We start from the raw sequence: 10,575 nt of genomic DNA on the forward strand, positions 1-10,575 counted from the left end.
GGCTTAATTCACTAAGTTAAAGATTGGTGTCCTCTTCCCATCCCCACCCCCCAAATTTTAACTTCTCTGAAGTCAGGATGCACCTAAAAATCCATCTTAAAATGTTTAATCTTGGTGATAAAGTAAAGATGCAGCTTAAAATATCCTAGTGTGAATGAAGTTTATTTAAGTTTGGGGGCCCCTCATTTGCCTGGGGCCTTTCCAAGGCCTTATGCTTAATTTTGTAATTGTAATTTTATGTTCACCTTCTTGGAATGGGTCCCCCAAATGGTATGAGTTTCAGGCCTTGAAAATCTACATCTGCAATATCTCTAGTGTTTTAGAAGACTGGTAATTCAGTTGGGCTAAAGTTAGTGTTTGTAATAAGGAGGAGAGGATGCAGGAAGGGGAACAAGGATGAATGGTGAGAGACTGGAGATTTAGAATCCAGTTTTAGTGAAAGATAGACATCCATTGGGACATCTTGGGAAAGAAGCCAGAAACCTCAACTCCTGCCTCTATCCCATATGCCATGTCCAATCAAGCATGAAATCTTATATACTTCTATGACAGAGACTCCTATTTCCCTTTTAAATTTTTTCCTCCATCTATCAGTAATAGGACTCTCTAGTGTAGCCACGCACATGACCATCTTGAACAAAGACTGTGTTTTCCAGCCTCGCTTGCAGTTAAATGCGGGCAAGATGTGGAGTTCAGATATACGGTGTGTCCCTAGAGTATCATCCTTAAATGGAAATGGTGTCTTATTTTCCCTCCCCTTCCACCTCCCTGCTAACAGGAATATGAACCTGATGGCTGGAGCTGGAGCAGCCATCTTGGATCATGAGGTGATCTTAGGAATGGGAGCTGCGCGTGGTAGAGCAAAATAGAAGCCTGGGTCCCTTGCACTGTGGAGCACTACACTGGCCCTGTATTGCCTACTTGTGGACTTTCACTTGAGAGAGAAACACACTTTTATCTTCATTAAGATACTATTATTGTTTTCTGTAACTCACAAATGAAACCATTTCTAATTAATAATTCACTTTGCTGCAAGTCCTGATGACTTTGCCAATCAGAGTTAGTAATATTTCTTGCCTGACCTTTTGAAAGAATCTATTAATTGATGTCCCTATATTCACTCATATCTGCCTCAGCCTCTTTCCAATTAGTTTTTTATACAATAGCCAAAGTGATTGCTACAAAATGCAAATAAATTGCCACACATGAACCCTTCAATCTTGTCACTGGATTCTCATTGTTCTTAGTATAAATTTATGTAGTCAAAATGGCATGACTCCTGTATGGTCTGGGCCCTACCTATCTCTCCATCTTCATCACATACCCTGTTCCTTCTCACTCCCTATGCTTTAGCCATACTAGTCTTTCAGTTTCTCACCTCAGGACCTTTGCATGTGCTGCAGCTTTTGCCCTAAATGCTCTTCCTCCCCTCCTGTTCCTTTGCCTCTCTCCATCAGACCTCATCTCAACTATCTGTTCTTCAGGGAAGGTTTCCTTGTTCTACATTACATCCTCCTCATTCTCCCCATTATATGCTCTCAGAGCTCCATATTTCTCTCTCTCTCTCTCTGAGACAGAGTCTCACTCTGTCGCCCAGGCTGGAGTGCAGTGGTGCAGCGAGTCTCAGCTCACTCCAACCTCCACCTCCCAGGTTCAAGCAGTTCTTGAGCCTCAGCCACCCAAGTAGTTGTAACTACAGGTGTGCACCACCACACCCAGCTAATTTTTGTATTTTTAGTAGAGACAGGGTTTTGCCATGTTCCCCAGGCTGGTCTCGAACTCCGGCTTCAAGTGATCAGCCTGCCTCAGTGTCGCAAAGTGCTGGGATTACTGGCGTGAGCCATCATGCCTGGCTGCCCATGTTTCTCTTTTAAAAAACACTTGTCATAATTCTGTCTTTATATTTTGTTCACGATTCTTTGGTTAACATTTATCTCTTCCCTCAGATACTAAGCTCCATAAAAACAGGGATATGTCATTTTCTGATTATTATTGTATCCCTAATTGTATTCTAGAGTGTCTGGCACATATCTGACACTCAAACATTTTCTGAGTAAATGAGGGAAAATTAGAAGTTGAGTCACGAAGAAGCAAGTATACCAAACAAGGACCTTGGGAACTTTGTCCTCAAGGAAATAAAACATGACAATCAGGGGTTTGGGGAATGGAGTAAAGTACATGCTGTGGAAAAATCATTTTTGTGTATCACTGTGAAGAATACATTGGAAAATCTATGCTGGAACTAGAGAGACAAATTTCAGTGGCCATAGCAGATATCCCAGTGGGAAATGATAAAGACTCTAGTTAAGTTTGTATTAGGTCTTGTTCTTTTTGAGAATTATTCAAAGTAAATCAGTTTGGGTCTCAGTTTTCTCCACAGAGGGTTTGGGATTTGGCTTTCATGTATTGGTTAGTGAATTATCCCTATTCATCATCCCAATATGTTGCTATATTTCCTGTTCTTGTTTTTGTAGATTTATGTTTTTAATCTCTTTACTGTAGTTTTAGTGGACTTGAGGAGGAAGAAAAATTAAATGTATGTGTTTAATGCCACTTTAACTTGGAAATTCCTACATTTTCATTTCATTATAAAAACTTTGGGTATTTTTCTTCATTGTTATCATAAAACTACCTTTCAGATTGGCCAATATTTTTGTTAAGTGATAATATCAAATGATGGCAAAACTGTGGATGAAAGAGTGGAATACAAATTGGTACATTTCTGGAGAGCAGTATCTCTACAAAGTCTTTAAAACACACATTTTTTTTTTAAAACCATAGTTCTGTGTCCAGAATTGGTTCTTTCCGGTGGGTTCTTGGTCTCACTGACTTCAAGAATGAAGCCGCAGACCCTTGTGGTGTTACAGTTCTAAAAGATGGTGTGTCTGGCGTTTGTTCCTTCAGATGTTCAGATGCATCCAGAGTTTCTTCATTCTGATGGGGGTTCATGGTCTTGCTGACTTCAGGAGTGAAGCCACAGACCTTCGCAGTTAGTGTTACAGCTCTTAAAGGTGGCGTGTCTGGAGTTGTTTGTTCCTCCCGGTGGGTTCATGGTCTCACTGACTTCAGGAATGAATCTGCAGACCCTCACTGTGAATGTTACAGCTCATAAAGGTAGTACAGACACAAAAAGTGAGCAGCTGCAAGATTTACTGTGAAGAGCAAAAGAACAAAGCCTCCACAGTGTGGAAGGGGACAAGAGCGGGTTGTCGCTGCTGGCTTGGGTGGCCAGCTTTTATTCCCTTATTTGGCCCCGCCCACATCCTGCCGATTGGTCCATTTTACAGAGTGCCGATTGGTATGTTTACAAACCTTTAGCTAGACACAGAGTGCTGATTGGTACGTTTACAATCCTCTAGCTAGACAGCAAAGTTCTCCAAGTCCCCACCCGACCCAGAAGTCCAGCCTGCTTCACCTCTCAATCCCCCCTCTAAACAGGACAACCCAACTGCTGTTAGGAATTGGGCAATGACTGCTCTAGCTACATCCTGCTGGATGGGGTGAAAAAGGGCCACTGCTGTTATAGTGTCCTCCAGAGGGGAACTCTTTAGGCCAGTGAAAGGGCCAGCGGGTGGGTCCAGGGGTCCTCGGTAGAAGTTGTTAGTTGAGCTCATTTGGGGTTCCATTTGTAAGACCATCTGTAGCTTGATGGCCTCGATTCTAGAATAAACAAATTTGACAAGGAGGTTAAAAATACAGGGCCCAAAGGTGAGTAATAGCAAAATGGCTGTTACGGGACTTAGAAAGGGGAGAAGCCATGTTGCCCAACTCCAGAGGTTTGTATAAGAGTTTGAGACGGGCGGATCACAAGGTCAGGAGATCGAGACCATCCTGGCTAACATGGTGAAACCCCGTCTCTACTAAAAATACAAAAAACTAGCCGGGCGAGGTGGCGGGCGCCTGTAGTCCCAGCTACTTGGGAGGCTGAGGCAGGAGAATGGCATAAACCCGGGAGGCGGAGCTTGCAGTGAGCTGAGATCCGGCCACTGCACTCCAGCCTGGGCGACAGAGCGAGACTCTGTCTCAAAAAAAAAAAAAAAAAGAGTTTGAAAGGCGTTGTCTGATTTCAGAAGGCTTTTCCTGTAAATGCTGGGCGGCATCTCGTACTATCCCTGACTGGTTAGTGTAAAAGCAACCTTCCCCTAAGAAGGTGCAAAATCCTCCTTTTTCAGCAGTGAGGAGGTCTAGGCCTAGGTGGTTTTGGAGAGTCACTCCTTCCAAAGAGTCTATGTTACTATCCTTACTGGATACATTTTGTTATTTCTTGCAAACTGAGAAACCCTTTGAGAGTGTGTGGTAGTGTGATAATATATGTTACACTGTTAACTTTTAGCAAACTTTACTTTAGTTGAAAACCTTGTAAGTTTGGGATTTTAATTTTTCTTTGCTATTAATAAAACTTCATTCAGTACATATTAACTTAGAATTGGTATAGATGGCTCCTTCCTGATTCTGTAAGTACTTTAAGATTTGGCTGAGTGCAAACAACTCCCACATTTGAGCAGACCAATTATTAGGCAATTTTCCTAACTGCTTCTACAAGTGCTCCCTTATCACTTACTAAATACCCATTGTGTCTTGTTTTTTTTTCTCCTTAATCACCTAGGAGGAAGCATCTATCGTCCTGTCCTGAAGGGAGTTCCTCCTAGAAGTGGTCAAACCTTTATATGGTAATTAAGATTTAGATCCCCTGTTAGGAAACATGCTGGGTTAAGGATTTTTGGTAAGAAGGCTATGGGTTGTCAGTGGCCTCAGTGCTTCTGGGCTATGCCCTTGTTCACACTGACAAGGGGGTATTGGAGTGTTATAGGGTCATGTAGAAGATCTTCAATGATCAATTATAGGTTTTAAATTTACCCTGGCTTTTAAGGGAATAGGGTATACTTTTTTCTTTACTACTTCCATCTCTTTCTCTGACTTCTTTGCCTCCCTCTTTCTGACTCCCTCTTTGTCTCTGTCTCTTTCCTTTCTGCTGGTCTTTCCCTGCCTCTGCTAGCTGCTTATGCTGCTGTTCTCCCCTCTCCTTCCCCTTTCTGATGGCTTTGGCAGTGTAAGACTGCCACCTCCTTGGGTTTTTGCACCGAGTGCAATAACTCCGTGATTTCCTTGTGGTATTTAGTGGGGGTTCCCCCAGAGGTTAGGAACTCCCTTTCTTTCCATACTGCAGCATGGGCATGTAGGACAAGATAAGTACACACATTTATTCTTTTTCCTTTTCCCAGTTCTAAGGCTTGGGTAAGCACCACTAGTTCTGGTAACTGGGCACTTGGCCCTGGGGAAAGAAGCTTACTTTCAAGTACGGTTACATCACTAACTACGGCATAACCTGCCCTTTGTATCCCATTCTCCACAAATCAACTTCCATCGGTAGATAGGTTAAGGTCAGGATTAGCTAAGGGGACTTCTAAGAGATCATCTCAAGTGGCATAAGTCTGCTATAATTTGTTGGCAGACATGCTTGATTGGTTCCCCATCCTCTGGGAGAAAAGTGGCAGGGTTGAGGGCCATGCACATGCATATTTGAAGCACCAGTCCCCTAAACTTCCTTTGGCACCTAGTATGCCATTTACATCATGAGTAGTCCAGAGATCGAGATCATTTCCTTGTACTATTTTGATTGCCTCTGACAGTAAGACGGACACTGTCACAACTACCCTTAAACAGTGAGGCCAGCCTTTTGCTACCACATCAGTTTCCTTGCTTATGTATGCCACTGGTTGTGGGGTTGTCCTGCGAGTCTGAGTAAGGACTCCAAGAGCTATCCCTGCTCTCTCTGTGACATACAAAGAAAAGTTTCATCCTATGGGAAGGCTTAAGGCCGGAGCTTGAGTTTGTTCCCTCCAGTGCCCAGACTTCACGGTTGATTCCCTCTTCCAGTAGGGGACAACAAATGGGTAACTTGTTCCCCATATTCATGTAGATAATAGCTCAAGCTTTGGCTAATATGTCCCTCCCTAATAAGGGTGTGGGACTTTCAGGCATAACAAGAAAGGCATGTGGAAAGAGCAAAGTCTCCCAATTACAACTGAGGTGGTGGGAGAAATACCTGGTTACAGGCTGTCCCAGGATTCCTCAGATGGTAATAGACCTTGAGGACAGTCGTCCGGGACAGGAGATTAACACTGAGAAGGCCGCGCCAGTGTCCAGGAGGAAGTCAATTTCCTGGCCTTCAATGGTTAAACGTACTCGGGGCTCAGTGAGGGTGATGACATGAGCTGGCGCTTGCCCCGGGCACCCTCAGTCCTGTTGTTGGATCATCTGGTTGGGGGTTTCTGACCCAGAGAACCATTGCACTGTAGGGCAGTGCACCTTCCAGTGATTGCCTCGGCATAGCAGACATGGACAAGGGGGCAGCTTGTATCTTGTCTTTTTAAAAGTGTCCTTGCAAACCACACTGATAACAAGCCCGACCCGGTGATTGGCCTGCTCCATTTTCTGTCCTCTCTGAACCACCAAGGTTTGTTCGTCTGAGTGCCATGACTAAGGCTGCGGCCTTTTCCTGATCTTGCCTTTCCTTTTGGGCCTGTTCCTCTTGGTCCCTATTATAGAACACCGAGGTTGCTAGGTTTAATAATGCCTCCAGATTTTGTTCAGGGCCCAGGGCTTGCTTTTGGAGCTTTCTCCTGATATCTGCGGCTGCTTGGGTAATAAACTTATCTTTTAGGATCAATTGACCCTCTAGTGAGTTGGGTGACAGGGGAGTATGTTTTCTTAAGGCCTCCCATAGCTGCTCAAGGAAGGCAGAAGGATTTTCTTCCTTTCCCTGAGTTATGACAGATATCATTGAATAATTCATGGGCTTTTTCCTAATTCTCCTTAGTCCTTCTAGAACACAGGTTAACAGCCGTTTACGACTCCAGTCCCCATGATCTGAGTTGAGGTCCCAGTGAGTATCCATACTGGGGACGGCTTGCTGACTGGTAGGGAATTTGTCCCTTTCTTCAGCTGTCATTCTATCATTTACTTAAGACACCAGGTATCTCCAAACTCTCGGGCTGCAGCTAAAACCACATTCTTTTCATTAAAGGCCAGGGTTTGACTTAACAATAGCATAACATCTCTCCAAGTGAGATCGAAGGTTTGCCCTAGACCCTGCAGGACATCTATGTACCTATCAGGATCATCTGAAAACTTCCCCAGGTCTGCCTTGATCTGCTTTAAATCAGAGAGGGAGAAAGGGACACGTACCGGGTTGGGCCAAATTCCCCTGCCCCTACAGCTTGAAGGGGACATAACCGATAGCGGGGGGGGTTTTTGTGGTCCTTTGGAGATTTTTTTGCTTATTTCCTTGTGGGTGGGGGAGACTAGAGGAGGCTTATCATTAACAGGAATGAGAGCTATAGAGATGCTAGGATATGGGGGTAAGCTGAGAGGTCCTCCTGTGGGATGTAAATTGCAAGCTTTGCATAGCTGTGTTCTCCTTCAATGAAAAGAAAGTTTGGACATAAGGTATTTCACTCCATTTGCCTTCCTTCTTACAGAAAAGGTCAAGCTGCAGGATAGTATTGTAATTTATACTTCCCTCATATGGCCATTTTTCCCCATCAGAGAAAGAATATTGGGGCCAAGCCGTAGTGCAGAAAAAAAAACGAGCCGCCTTTTTTTTTCGGGGTTTTCGGGTCATATTGGTCCCAGTGGCTTAGGATGCATTTCAAGGGTGCACCTGTTGATGCCTGAGTGTTTCCCATCTGAAAGACAAAACCGCCTGTGGTTTTGCTTTGTTTATTTCTTCCCCTGCCCAAGAACCCTAGACCACAAGGAGGACCAAGAAAAATCGCATTTAGTGGCCCTTACCAACGCATTCTCGAAAACCTGTTAGAGTCCTAAGCATTCTCCTGTTAGTATTGGGACTTTACCCGTGTCCTATAAAGATGTTATGCCCCAAAAATGAAGTGGAGGGCCATACCCTGAGGGAGGGAAGGAATCTCTGATGTTGGAAGAGTGATGCCTTTTGTCCTCACTTATATGAATACGAAGTATACAATTTTGGAGGCTCCCCATATCCTAGCTTTAGGAATAGCTTTTGTTAGGCCTGCTTGTCTGAGGAGGGATCCTAAAATTCCAGATAGTCCCACCTACAATGGGGCTTTGGGCAAAAATTATGTCTTTCTGATTGGCAAGCCTGGGTGCCTAAAGAAGGTAACAGAGTCCTGAAGTTTATACTAGAAATCATTCTTATAGGAGAAACTAGAAAATCACCAGAGACAGGGAATGGTTTTTAGAAGCAGGACTAGCCTTGGAGAAGAGGCAATGCGAAGTTTGTCTGACAGGCATTAGGACCCACGAGGCAAGGGTCAGGATAGATACCATAGATGGGCCAGTCTGGATTGGGCAACATGACTTTCAGAGTTCTGCTCATGGTCACAGGGGTAGTTAGAGAGCCCTTTCCCATAATGCCTGATACCCATGTCTTTAGTACCACGGCCACGCTAGTTGCTTTTAACTGGCCGACAGGTGCCCGGTATTTAGCCCCCGAATTCTAAGGAAAAATAGGACAGAACAGCAAGCGAAAGCGGTCCGATGGTGCTCACGACTTGGTGATGGTCGATAGTCCTTTTGTGGTCACCAAAATGTGTCCAGAATTGGTTCCCTCCAGTGGGTTCTTGGTCTCACTGAATTCAAGAATGAAGCCGAAGACCCTTGCCGTATTACAGCTCTTAAAGATGGTGTGTCCGGCGTTTGTTCCTTCAGATGTTCAGATGTGTCCAGAGTTTCTTCCTTCCGGTGGGTTCGTGGTCTCGCTGACTTCAGGAATGAAGTGGCAGATCTTCGCAGTAAGTGTTACAGCTCTTAAAGGTGGCACATCCAGAGTTGTTTTTTCCTCCTGGTGGGTTCATGGTCTTATTAACTGAAGCCGCAGACCCTTGCGGTGAGTGTTACAGCTCATAAAGGTAATGCAGACCCAAAGACTGAGGAGCAGCAAGATTCATTGTGAAGAATGAAAGAACACAGCTCCCACAGCACAGAAGAGAACCTAAACAGGTTGCCACTGCTGGGCCTGTGGCTAGCTTTTAGTCCCTTATTTGGCCCCGCCCACATCCTGCTGATTGGTCCATTTTAAAGAGCACTGATTGGTCCATTTTACAGAGTGCTGATTGGTGCATTTTTACAGAGTGCTGATTGGTGCATTTACAAACCTTTAGCTAGACAAAGAGTGCTGATTGGTGCATTTAAATTCTCTAGCTAGACAGAAAAGTTCTCCAAGTCCCCACCTGACTTAGAGGCCCACCCTGCTTCACCTCTCAGTTCCACCTCTAGTAATTTATCCTAAGGAAATACTTTAGCTGTAAGGATGTTCACTGCAGTGTTACTTATAGCAATGAAAAAATTGTCCAACAATTGAAGGCTGATTAAACTATACACTTTCACAAATCCAATATGTAGTAATTAAAAATTGTATTGTAGAAGCAAAATTCTCAAACAGTGCTGCTCCAGAGAATATGTGGTCATTTGCCAAGGAATATGTGAGGCCATAGGACAAACTTAGTTCATCTTTCTCAGGCACGAATTTTATTGGTGATTTGGGAGTGTGACAGAGGCTACTAGTTACCTGTCCCAATGTCCATTCTCTTTCTTCCTCAGTAACAAAACTCTTTATTTGTAGCAGGGTGTGTTGCTGCTCACGAATAATAAGACTACATATCCCCATTCTCCAATGTAGCTAGATGTGGCTTTAGGATTAAATGCAAACCAATGAGGTGTCAATGAAGTGTTATGAAAGACTTTCAGGGAGGCCACCTTGATGGAGCTGACTCACAGGGTTGAAACAAGGGAGTGACCTTTTAGCTACTTTCTGTACTTTTTAAAAAGCTTCTGTGCGGTTAAAAAAGTTTTTAAAAAATTATTCTTAAAGTGGAAACAAATATAGGTTCAAATGTTTGGCTAATTCTAATTTGAGGAGTACAAGAAAAGGAGAAAAAGAGGGGGATATGGGAGGAAGCGGATGCTTTATTTCTAAGAGAATTTTGGATAAGCAATGCTGATTTTCCTCTAAGATTAAGTCCAATCTGAAAAGGCTGACAAGTCTCGTATAAATTGCTTGTGGTAGAGACTCCTTCTTTTGTGTTTTCACTGTACCTATGGTTATTTCATTTTGTGCAACCCAAGATGCCCTCCCTTCTCCTTCTCCTCCTCTTCCTCCTCCACTTCTTCCCAAATTTGCCTACTATATAATAGGCAGGGTTTCAGGATTTAGAAACGGCGCAGGTAGATTTCAGACTGCGCCTCTCTCTGGCATCAGAAAACCTACATTGCCTAAGGCTGGGACAGAGTTGGCCCCAAAGTCTACTTAGAATTTGCCGGCGGAACAGCAATGACCACTGGGCCCTAGGATGCCCGCTGGGTACCAATCGTGGGAGTCAGGAGCGGTGCGAGTCGGGACCCCCACCCCCGGTCTGCGTAGCCAATAGCTCGGGACGGGAGCGGGAGGGGCGTGGCGTGTCATGCAGGCGGTGCCGTGATTGGCACGCCGGCTCCCGCTGCCGGCGAGGGTGCCCTAAAGTCTAGCTTGCGAGAACCCCAGGCGAGTGCGGACCTACAAAGTTTGTCCGCTTCGGCGCACCGTAGTGGCTTTTA

This window comes from Macaca fascicularis, chromosome 7, assembly GCF_037993035.2.
Source record: "Macaca fascicularis isolate 582-1 chromosome 7, T2T-MFA8v1.1".
NCBI classification, from domain to species: Eukaryota; Metazoa; Chordata; class Mammalia; order Primates; family Cercopithecidae; genus Macaca; species Macaca fascicularis.